Below are 12043 nucleotides of genomic sequence, written 5' to 3'. Positions count from 1 at the left end.
AAGTTAAGGAAGGTCTAGAAGACCTACTCAAAGCAGGGTTCATTCGAACCATTGACTATCCAGATTGGCTAGCAAATATTGTTGTTGTTCCCAAGAAAAATGGTAAAGTTCGAATTTGCATCGACTTCAGAGATCTCAATAAAGCGACTCCTAAGGATGATTATCCACTTCCTAATATTGATCTTTTGATTGATAGCACAGCAGGTCACGCTATGTTCTCTTTTATGGATGGATATTCCGGATATAATCAGATCAAGTTGGCCGCTCGTGATCAGTCCAAGACATCTGTCACTACTCCTTGGGGCACTTTTTGTTATACAGTCATGCCATTTGGGCTTAAGAATGCTGGAGCCACTTATCAGCGTGCTATGGCCGTCATTTTCCATGATCAGATGCACAAAATCATGGATGCCTATGTCGATGATATTTTGGTAAAATCCAAAGAAGAGGAAGATCACATCGAAACTCTCAATCAAGTTTTCAAGCGGCTCATTCTTTACAAGCTAAGACCCAATCCACAAAAATGTGTGTTTGGAGTCGAATCTGGCAAATTGTTAGGCTTTCTAGTCAGCAAAAAAGGGGATAGAAGTTGATCCCGCTAAGGCCAAAGCTATCATTGACATGTCTCCCCCAACTAATTTGAAAGAATTACGTAGCCTTCAGGGACGTATGCAATCAATTCGGCGATTCATATCCAATTTGGCCATGAGATGTGAGCCTTTCAATCATTTGCTCAGAAAAGGAGTGAAATTCGAATGGGGACCAGAGTGTCAGCAATCGTTCGAACGCATCAAGAAATATTTGCTCAATCCTCCTGTGTTAAAGCCGCCAGAATTAGGGAAACCCCTACTGCTATACATTTCAGTTAATCAAGTGGCTTGTGGCGGATTCTTGGCGCAATACGAAAAAGGCAGTCTGGTAGAGCATGCCATTTACTATGTGAGTAAAACCTTCATTGATTATGAGAAGAAATACTCTCAGATAGAGAAGACATGTCTAGCTCTGGTTTGGATGTGTCAGAAATTGAGACACTATCTGTTGACATCTGAAGTCAAGATCCTATCCAAATTAAATCCTCTCAAGTATATTCTAGAGCAACCCTTCCTCAGTGGACGGATTGCCAAATGACAGGTTTTATTGATGCAATACGATTTGGAATATGTCTCTCAGCAATCTATCAAGGGCCAAGCAATTGCAGATCAATTAGCAGATTTTCCTTTAGCAGAAGATGTTAAAGTCGAGGATGATTTCCCCGATGAGCGAATCTGCAATATTCAACAATCCCCAATTTGGAATTTATTCATTGACGGTTCCAAGAATATGGCAGGCATAGGAATCGGGATTCTGTTGATCACACCTGAGAAGGAGATGATCCCCTTTTCTCTCAAATTAGATTTTCAGTGCACTCATAATATGGCCGAGTATGAAGTTTTGATACAAGGTCTGAAAATTCTACAAGACTTCAATGTCAAAAGAGTGCATGCTTATGGCGACTCTTTGCTCGTCGTCAATCAAGTCTTAGCTGAATGGCAAGTGAAGGATCAGAAGTTACTTCCTTATCAGAAGATCGTCTCAGCTCTTGTTAGCAATTTCGAAGAATTCTAGCTTTTCCATGTCAAGAGAGACTTCAATCAAATTGCAGACAGCTTAGCCAATCTGGGATCCATCATGTCTTTCAAGGGTGGAGAATCTTGTCGCTCATTTGAAATTGGCAGACTTGATCAACCCGCTTTCGTCCCAGTAGAGCAGATAAACTAGGCTGAGCAAAAGAAGAAGCCTTGGTATCATGATATCAAGAATTTCATTAAAACTGGCAAATTTCCTCCCGAATTATCAAAGAGAGAGCAGCGAGCAATTCAGCGCATGTCTGCTCGATATTTTATTCTTGCTGACGTCCTTTATCGTCGTGGATTCAGCTCTGAATATTCCAGATGTTTGGACGAAGAAGAAGCCAAAGAAGTTGTGCAAGAAGCACATGAAGGTATCTGCGGTGGTCATGTTGGCTACCAAACTCTTGTCAAACAAATTATCCGAGCAGGTTATTACTAGAGAACTATGCAACAAGATTGTTATCGTTTTATGAAAAAGTGTGTTCAATGCCAGATGCATGCACCTTCCATTCATGCGCCAGCGACATATTTGCAATCTGTCGTCTCGCCATGGCCATTTTCTATGTGGGCTTTTGATGTTGTTGGTCCCATTACTCCTTCTGCTTCAAATGGCCATAAATATTTTCTTGCTGCAACAGAATATTTTACTAAATGGGTAGAAGCAGTCACTCTATGCACAGTAGAAGGTCGGCATGTGGTCTCATTCATCCATAAGAATATCCTATGTCGTTTCGGCATACCACATGATATTGTGTCAGATAATGGCAGTCATTTCAAGAATGAGAGAATGCGGACTTTCTGTTTGAAGTTCAAAATTCATCATCATTTCTCCGCTCCTTATTACCCTCAAGGAAATGGCCAAGCAGAGGCCACCAATAAGATTTTGATTCGAATCCTCGAGCGAACTTTGGAAACAGGCCGTGACTGGCATGAGAAGATTCATGATGCATTGTGGGCGTATCGAACCACCATTCGAACTCCAACTAATGCTACTCCGTCAGAACTTGTCTACGGAACCGAAGTAGTATTGCCTCTACATGTTCATAAACCTGCTCTGAAATTTGCATCACTTCTCGAATTACCTCTTGATCAGTATCAGCAACAGCGGCTAGTACAACTTGATTTGCTAGATGAAAGAAGACTCAGAGCAGCAGAGCACGCTTAATCATATCGTCAGAGGATAGCCAGACAATATGCAAAATCAGTCATTGAAAGAAAATTTCGAGTCAATGATCTAGTGCTCAGATCAACGGCTTATCTCAAGCACCGCCCAGGTGGCAAGTGTTCACCAAATTGGGAAGGTCCCTATGTTGTCAAAGAGGCATTACCTCGTAATTCATATCGGCTCATAAATGCCGACGGAGTGGAATTACCAGATCCCATCAATGCTCGGCATTTGAAAAAATTCTATACTTAAACCATGTCTTATTCTTTGTAATTCCTCCAAATTTTGTTCAATAGTGATTAAATTCTCCTTTCCCAGTTATACTGGGGCATTTTTAAAATTTTGTTTTTATCTACAAATATCCTGTATGCAGGCAGGATAAACAAATCTCTCATTTTGCACGCATGTGCATTCATTTATATCATTTTCATATTTGCATACATCTGCATTCATTGGCATGCATTTGCATCAAGTTCGCTACCCATTCAGGATAAGGGATAATCCTGAGACCTCGACAATCATTCTCGTTACAATTCCCAAATACTTTAAGAGCATAGGTCTCTTTTAAAAATTCAAATTTCAAATTAAAAACAAGGTATATTTTCAAAACTCAGTGCTTGAACTGGTACAATTTTGAAATCCAGTGCTCAAACTGGTACACTTCCAAAATCCAGTGTTCGAACTGATATATTTTTAAAATCCAATGTCTATGTTGACATATTTTCAAAACCCGGTATTCATGTTGGTGTTCTTTCAAGATTGAGCACTTGTGTTAGTGTCTCACTGGTGGGTCGTATCAGTCAACCTCTCGGGTTCAGTCTTTGTGTTGATCATACATCAAAGTTCAAATTTCAATTACCAATTCGGCCCTCGAGCCACCCAATTTCCAAATTTCCAATTTCGACCTCCGGGTCAACCAATTTTCAAATTCGATCTTCGGGTCACTCAATTTCCAATTTCGACCTTCGGGCCAATCAATTTCCAAAATTTCCAATTTCGACCTTCGGGTCAATCAATTTCCCAATTTCCAATTTTCAATTTTTAAATTCCAAATTTCCAATTTCGACTTTTGGGTCAACCAATTTTGACCTTCGAGTCAATCAATTTCCAGTTTCCAAATATCAATTTCCAAATTTCCAAATTTCCAAATTTCCAATTTCAAATTTCAAAATTCAAAATTTCAAAATTTCAAATTTTCCAAATTCCAATTTCATACCAATTCCAATCATTTTCTCTTGCGAGAGACCCTTTGTACAGGGAGAGTTCAAGGGAGCTCGTTCTTTTCGCATGCTATCCTTTGTTCACCTAGCCCCTTTTCAGGGAGAGTTTGAAGGGACTCGTGTCTATGTGAACCGTTTGCAAAACAAATTTCCAATTTCATACAAGGAACCCTTAATTCAGGGAGAGCTTCGACGAAAGCTCGCTTTCCTTGTGACCGCAATTTCAAACTAGGCCATTTCATCATGAAGGACCCTCTTTTCAGGGAGAGTGTGATGGACTCGTTCCTTCATGACCAATTCACCGACCTCATCATTACCGGCCCCCTTTCCATAAGAGAAGCCTAATGTTAGGAAGTTTTGACGAAAGCTTAATTTCTCTTCGAAAGTTCGCTTTGCAAACACCTCCTCTTCAGGGAAGAGAGGAGTAATTCCTATTTCCAATGTCTGAATCTTCTCCTTTGGGGAAAGGAGAAGAAATTTTTTGTCATGGATGCGTTGCGTTCTGCTTCAAATACTCGCTTCCATAAAGGATTTCAAGAAAATCTTGCCAATTTGTCATTAAATATTTGTTGATTTCAAAATTTTTATTGTACAAAAATATTACTTCAAAATACCTTCAGTATTACTTTCGAAAGGACAAAGCTTTCGCGAAGAAGGATTCAAAATTCAAAATTTTTCTATTGGCCAACCAAAAGGATGAAGAATAAATCCTCGATATGGCCAGCAAAAGGAAATTCAATGTTGTTACAAAGCCATAAGTGATCGGTATTGATCGCAGTTAATGGCACATTTTTAAAGATCATTCTTGGAAAATAAAGCAGTCGAAATATCCTGGGTGGTACAGAAAAATCCATTAAATCCCTATATCTCCTCAATCACCTAAGCTGCAATTAAATATCTGCAAAAGGGATCTCTCAATTGTCGTCAAGATGAAGGCGAATTAGGCGAGTAGACCCCCGGGGCCAAAGAAGATTTGAATCATCTCCAAGATGACGGAGTTTGTGACGGATCCTTCCAGAGAAAGTTCAGAGCACCGTCAAGATGAAGGCGACTGCGATGAGCCTCCCGACAAACCCTAAAGGATATTTAATTTCTGCTATCATCAAGAGATTTCCAACCAAAGAGCCAATAACCGTCAATATAATCCCTGAGAGAAAAGAAGGATCGGAGCATCTCTGAGATGAAGGAGTTTGTGATGTACCCTTCTAAAAAAAAAAAGAGAGAGAGAAAAGTCAAGACATCTCCAAAATGAAGGATGATGTAATCTCCAAAAACCCAAGAGAGCTCTAATTCTGCCAAAAAAAAATAGTAGGCAGAAAGATCTTCATGAGAAAGAATTCCAGGATATCAGACTGCCAAATCTGCCAAAGAATCCTCTTTAAATTTTGTGAAATTCTATTATCAATATTCTTTCATAAATTGCTTTCACAATATCAAGAATACTCTCTTTTCTGCTCATATCAGGGAAATTGATAGCTTCCTTGAAAGAAAGCCAATTGCAAGCAATTTGAATTCGAATCTTGATTTTACGAAGTTAAGCCCAATCGGAGATAATACTTCAGGTAGAAAAGAGGGAATATTTTCAAAGCAATGTGCATCACTTTCAATTATTTCGAATCAACAATAATTTTCAACATTTTGACAATATTTTCTAGCTATCCTGGCATGAAGCGAGAGCTTGAGGTTCATCTTTGGCGCATCCCGACATCAGTTGTTATCCCTTTTAAGGACTTGATAATGGGAGTTTTCAAGATTCCTTCCCTTCTGTTGGTATAATCTGAGCGCATGGGCTCTCAGATTCGCACACTTCCCTGTGTCCCCACTGTCCCACCATAGACAGTCCAATTTCGGCTTGAGGTTAAGCCACCAATTCCAGCAAAAGGTCACCAATTTCAAAAGTTATTTAGTCTCAGCAATGAGGCGCCCAAAATCAAACCCCTTTTCAAGCTTTAGGGACCCCAATTTCATCCTTTTGCAAAACCCCTATCGGATTCATTGTGCGGAAATTCGAAGGTTCCATCATGGTTTCTTCCTTTGAGGATTCTATTCATTTTTCTGCCCAATCAGGATAAGGGTACAAACCTGAGCCTCCTTTGATGAGGTATTTCATTTTCTACCCAATCAGGATAAGGGTACAAACCTGAGCCTCCTTTGATGAGGTATTTCATTTTCGGCCCAATCAGGATAAGGGCACAAACCTGAGCCTCCTTTGATGAGGTATTTCATTTTTCTGCCCAATCAGGATAAGGGTACAAACCTGAGCCTCCTTTGATGAGGTATTTCATTTTTCTGCCCAATCAGGATAAGGGTACAAACCTGAGCCTCCTTTGATGAGGTATTTCATTTTTCTGCCCAATCAGGATAAGGGTACAAACCTGAGCCTCCTTTGATGAGGTATTTCATTTTCTATCCAATCAGGATAAGGGTACAAACCTGAGCCTCCTTTGATGAGGTATTTCATTTTCTGCCCAATCAGGATAAGGGTACAAACCTGAGCCTCCTTTGATGAGGTATTTCATTTTTCCTCCCAATCAGGATAAGGGTACAAACCTAAGCCTCCTTTGATGAGGTATTTCATTCCCCGATCAGGTTGAGGGTTAAACCTGAGCTTCGTTTCTACACGAGGTATTTCCTGTCCCATCCAGGTTAAGGGCAAAACCTGAATCTCACTTCTTTTGAAGTAAAATTTTCTTCTTTATTCTTCATTTCATATCTACAATTTTCATCAGGGCTAATATTTTCATATCCAGTCAGATCCTTCTAACTGGGGCATTTTTATAGCCCAAATTTGGTGTGTTTTTCTTTGCCACAAAGCCCGTCTTCAAGCCGGCTTAGTAGCAAAGAGGGGCATCTGTAAACACCCCAAATTTTCCTCACTCATTCTCAAACAATACTCCTAAGGCAATGCCAACCCTGTCAGGTCAGTGTAGGAGTCAAACCCCGAGTCAGTTTCAGAAAATCACCATTTTACCCATTTTCATTAGGAAAATTACCATTTTACCCCTAGGTCATCCCGGACCCCAGTCAGTCGGAGTCAACCAAGCTCATTGGTTAGTTCAAGACAGTTAGAATATCAGTCATCTCAAGCTCATCTGAGCTCACAATGAACAGACCATTTTCATTTCTGACCATTCCTGCCAAAATGGGATCATTTCTTCAAAAATGAGCTCATTTCTCACTTGAATCCAAGCCAATTGTCTCTAAGTCAGTCATTCTCAGTCAGTCATGTTCCCCAGAGTCTAACTTGAGCTCACCAAGAGTTCAAGTGCTCCAGTTTTAGTTCAAAACCATTTCCAAGTGTCTAGGAGCCCATTTTAGTCCATTTCAGCTCTTTCAACTGAAATTGAGTCGAGTTCAGCCAATTGAGCTGGTGTTCAAGCTTCGATTTTAGTTCACCTTAGTATTACTGACCTTTGTTTCAGCTCAAACCCAGTTCAGGTTCGTAATTCACTTCATTCCAATGACCATTCTGTACCATTTCTCTAAAAATGGCAGCTTTTCTTGAAAATTCAGTCGGAAAGGTCAGTTGAGTGAGTGCCTGGTCTGTTCATTTGAGTTCTGAAACTCTAAAACCCAGCTCAATCCAGCTCACTTCAGTTCAATCCAGCTCGAACCCCAATTTTCAGTGTCACTCTGACCCAGTAGAGTCCCGAAAACCATTTCTTGAGCTATTTTGCAAATTTTATCAATTTTAATGCTTTTTAAATCGGTACAAGTGTCAATCGGGGTCTGACATCCAAAATTCTTTATTCAAGGTTAGCATTTAGCATAGCATTTCATGTCATTTCTCATCATTTCATATCATTTCATAACATTTCATCACATTTCATTCCATTTTCGAAGTCCAGAACTCCAGTTTTATAAATTTCAATCCAGATCGAGTTTTAAAAGCTTTTAGAAATCAATTTGAAACCCTGGGTTTCCAAAATTAACATTTTTACCCCCGGGAGTCTAAATTTGGAAATATTTTCTCACAAGAAAAATAATCTGGATTTCTTTCAAAATCAAATTTTCAAATTCTACATTGGATTTGCTTCGCAATGGGGTATTGAACTTCAAAATCCGAGCTTGTTTCAAAAACTACCAAAAATAGCTCGTTTCGGTTGGAAGCATTTTCTCGAGAAAAACAATATGGATTTCTTTCAAAATTACATTTTTAAATTCTACTCTGGATTTGCTTCGCAACGGGGTATTGAACTTCAAAATCCGAGCTCGTTTAAAAAACTGCCAAAAATAGCTCGTTTCGTCTAGAAACTTTCTAAAAGGACTATTTTACCCCTCTAATCGTCAAAATGAATTTCAAATGTGGAATTTGGACCCGCTCTGAGATGGCCCATTCATTTACTTTTCTATTTTATATAAAAAAAAAATGCTTCTTTTTATTTGTTTATTTTTGTTTTTATTGATTTTTATTTATTTTTTTATTTTTATTTTTTTAGAGAGGAGGTGGGACCCACAAGGTGGTCACCCAAGCCTCCAGCCCCACTTTCCATTTTCTCATTTTTTTCTTTCCCTTTTCCTTTTTCCCTCCTTTTCTTTCTTTCCTTTCTTTTTCCCTTTTCTTTCTTTTTCTTCTTCTTCCCTTTCTTTTCTTCTTCCCTTCCCTTCCTTCATTTCCCTTCTCCAGCCCATTCACGTACACTCTTTCCCTCTCTTTTCATTAACCCCTAAAAACCCTAAGTTGAGGCTGATTAAAGACCTAAGTTGGGTTTGGTTAAAAGGGGAAAGAGAAAAGGAAGCCACTTACGGCTCCTCTCCCATCTCACGCCTCTCTCCTATTCTCTCTCTTTACCTCCCTTCTTCTCTCCTTAGCTGCTACAGCCACAGCAGCCTTCCAACCTCTCTACAGCCAACTCTTTGGATGCCCAGCCATCGAACAAAAGTTGCAACCACCATTAGAACGGTTCAGCCATCTTCTTCCTTGCAGCCAGCAGCACCTCTTTGAAGCTCCATGCCCAGCAGCTCCAGATCATCTTCAACCTCCGACATCCTCTTTGCAGCTGCAGCAACATTCAGCCATCTTCTTCAAATACTCTAGCTTCAGCCAGCTCTCCATTCCAGCCACCATCCTTGCTGCAGCCCACCTCCAAGCTCCTTGCTCCAGCCAACAGCCACCAGCCAACGGCTTCTTCCACCGGTTCCACGCTCACTGCTCCAGCCAACAGCCACCAGCCAGTTCACCTCTTCTACACAGCACCCAACAGTGCCACCAGCAGCTGCCATCCACAGCCTTTCATTACAGCTACAGCAGCAAGCTATTACAGCAGCCTCTTTGACGCTGCAACCTCCTCCTTCAACCTTCAAACGGCTGCAGCCTTGTTTCAGTCTTCTTTACCGTGCAGTCTCCTCTATTCCCTTTTGTTTTCCCCAAGAGCTCCAACCATCTTTACTGGTGACATCACTTGTGGCAGCCAACCATCGTTCCACTCCTCCATTGCCGTAACTGCCCCTTAAGGTAAGACATATTGTATGTCTTGTTGATCTTATTAAGTACCACATGTTGGGTTTCTTGGTTGATCGTCGAAATGAGACCCTTACATATGGCTTTCATGAAAATGATGAGGAATTTGGGGTTGAAATTATTGCAAGGTAAGGCTTTCTTTATGGTGTTAGAAGGTAGGAAACCTTAAGTTTCTATTTTTTTTACTTTTCATGACAAAGCATGCGTAAATGAGAGGGTTCATCTAGCCGATGGATTGAACCCCTCATTTCAATGGCTATATCAAATAAATATTTCACCTCTTTCCTTTGTTTTGATTTTATATAGATTGTATAATTTAGGTATTGTTTTTTTTTTTTTTAATTGATTTCATTAGATACATTTCACTTGTTTCATTAATGCATGTCCTATTAGTTTATACATTTTCCATTTAGCCGTCCAGTCTAGTCATCATTTTATGCTCAATTTTTTGTCGATAAATCTCAAAATTTTTGTTATGTCTGTCTCTGTTTGTCTATGATTGTATGTCAAAAATATGGATCAGTTAGGATTTTAGAACCTTGTTAAATAAATCGAAAACCAAACTGGATTTTGGACCCTCCAGAAATTTCAATTTCTGCTTTAGCAGAAAAGAACCTCCGGCACCACCCTCTTGGGAGATCCGGATTGTCCTCTAAAAATCACAGTGTATTCATAATCGAATCTACTGATGATCTGGAAATTTTGAAGTTTTTCCAGTTAGTTTTGTCCTCTGTCAAAAATCAGATTTCTCAGCCGCATGGGAAAATCTTGATTTTCCTTTGTCAGGGTATAGACAGACCCTAATGCACTGAATCCACCCAATCCGTAGCTCATCTACAAAAACTTTCAACATTAAAGTTGTTCCTAACATGTGTTACTGTCATTTTCCAAAATTTGGGGATTTTTGGAACTGTTTCAGTATTTTTCCCGAAATTTTATTTTCTGTCTGACAGATTCCAATATCCAGAAATTTCAGAGATTTGGGTCTCTGATAACAGTGTGCCCTTTTTCAAACCGTAACCCGAATCTCAATGTTGTCAAAATATCAAATCTTCATCTGTTTGTCAGGGACAATTTACCACAATTTCAGCCTTTTTCCCATCTGTTTTCCATTTTTTCCATGTTTTCTACCGAAACCTGTCTGTTTCTCCTAAATCCTAGAGTCGCTGGATTCCGATCCGACTTGCCGGAGTGGCACAGCTCCGACCATAGGTAAAAACCAAAAAGTGTAAAAGGCAAAAATCCTTTCCTTACTGTCCTCTGTCATCCCATAAAATTTGGAAAATTTTTATGGAAGTTTGATATCCTAAATCCCCTTTAGAATCAATATTTTAGGCAAAAATCATAAAATTTAGGGTTTTTATTTGAATTTTCATATTTAAAAGTACAAAAAAAATTAGATTTTCGAGCTCCATTCTGTTTTTAGGGTTATTTTAGGTGTTCATGCCAAATTTGGTTTAATTCCAAGTTCATTTGCTCCATGTGTTAGTTTATCTTTAAATTCAGAAGCGAAAATCTGGCGAAAATCAGGTTAAATTTGATATTTTATGATATTTTCGCCATTTTAGGGTTTGTATCATGTACATAAGCATGTAGAATCATATTAGGGTTAATTTTAATCTCATTTGCATTTCATATTTTTCAATTTTGCAAAATTTATTTCAGAAAACCCTGGTTTCAAGGCCATAGTCTTGTTATCAGGGGTATTTTGGTCATTTTGACCTAAATTTCGAAATTTCAATTTCTAATTCTCCAAAATTTCATGCATATCATCATATTTTATCATATTATGTTTGATTTATTTCATTTGATTTTCAAAATTCCAAAATTTATAAAAATTCTTTCATAAAACCCTGATTTCAAGGTCATCAGGGGTATTTTGGTCATTTTGAACCCCAATTTCGAATTTTCAAGTTTATTTTCCAAATTTATTCATTATTTATTATGTTTATATCAAAGGGGGGTATGAATTTGGGTTTATATCTGAATAATATCTGATAATTTCTCATATTTTTGGATAAATTCAGAATAACCTACATTTTTGTGCTAACCTTGTTTTCTAGTTTTGCAGGAACATTCAAGAAGAAGACTTAGATTTTTTTTTTTTTAATTCAATGTAACCTCAAATGTAATAATTTGGAATAAGAGTTACTTTTCTGCTTAGAATAGGGCTGCATTGCATATAGTTTAATTTATGCAAATTTCGATATTTGATGTATGATTCATGTGCATTTATTTCAAATCCACTATGGTTTACACGAATGGCACATACACAAGCTTTTATGGAGTTTATAAACTCGGTGGGATTCGTATTTATGGCCATAGTCAGAATACGAAGAAAACCAAGATTTATGATCTTTATATCAGCCACATTCAGCCTACACTCTTAGGCTAACTTCAAAAATGCACTGCATTTTTCAAAGTTTTAAAAGGATTTCCCAATTTCTCAATTGAAATTCCTTTTTCAAATTCATATTCATTCATTCATATCATTCAAATTGCATTATTCTCAAATTCATTTTCCAATTTCAATTTCAGAAAATTCAGCTTTCTCAAAAATTTCCAAGTTTTTCTCAGGATCTGATTT

At 38.4% G+C, this 12043-nt stretch overlaps 1 long non-coding RNA gene across 1 annotated transcript; it reads right to left on the bottom strand.

Annotated features, from left to right (window-relative positions):
- Positions 1 to 8782: 8782 nt before the first annotated feature.
- On the bottom strand, positions 8783 to 9307 carry LOC149845512 (uncharacterized). Its single transcript, XR_016430450.1, has 2 exons — positions 8933 to 9307; positions 8783 to 8834 (listed from the first exon to the last, which is right to left on the bottom strand). It is a non-coding gene; the product is annotated as an uncharacterized LOC149845512 (long non-coding RNA).
- Positions 9308 to 12043: the final 2736 nt, after the last annotated feature.

This window comes from Nuphar pumila, chromosome 2, assembly GCF_984573655.1.
Source record: "Nuphar pumila chromosome 2, dmNupPumi1.hap1.1, whole genome shotgun sequence".
In the NCBI taxonomy this organism is placed as follows: domain Eukaryota; kingdom Viridiplantae; phylum Streptophyta; class Magnoliopsida; order Nymphaeales; family Nymphaeaceae; genus Nuphar; species Nuphar pumila.
The sequence above is the reverse complement of the archived record's forward strand: the minus strand, read 5'-3'. Positions and strand labels throughout refer to the sequence as shown.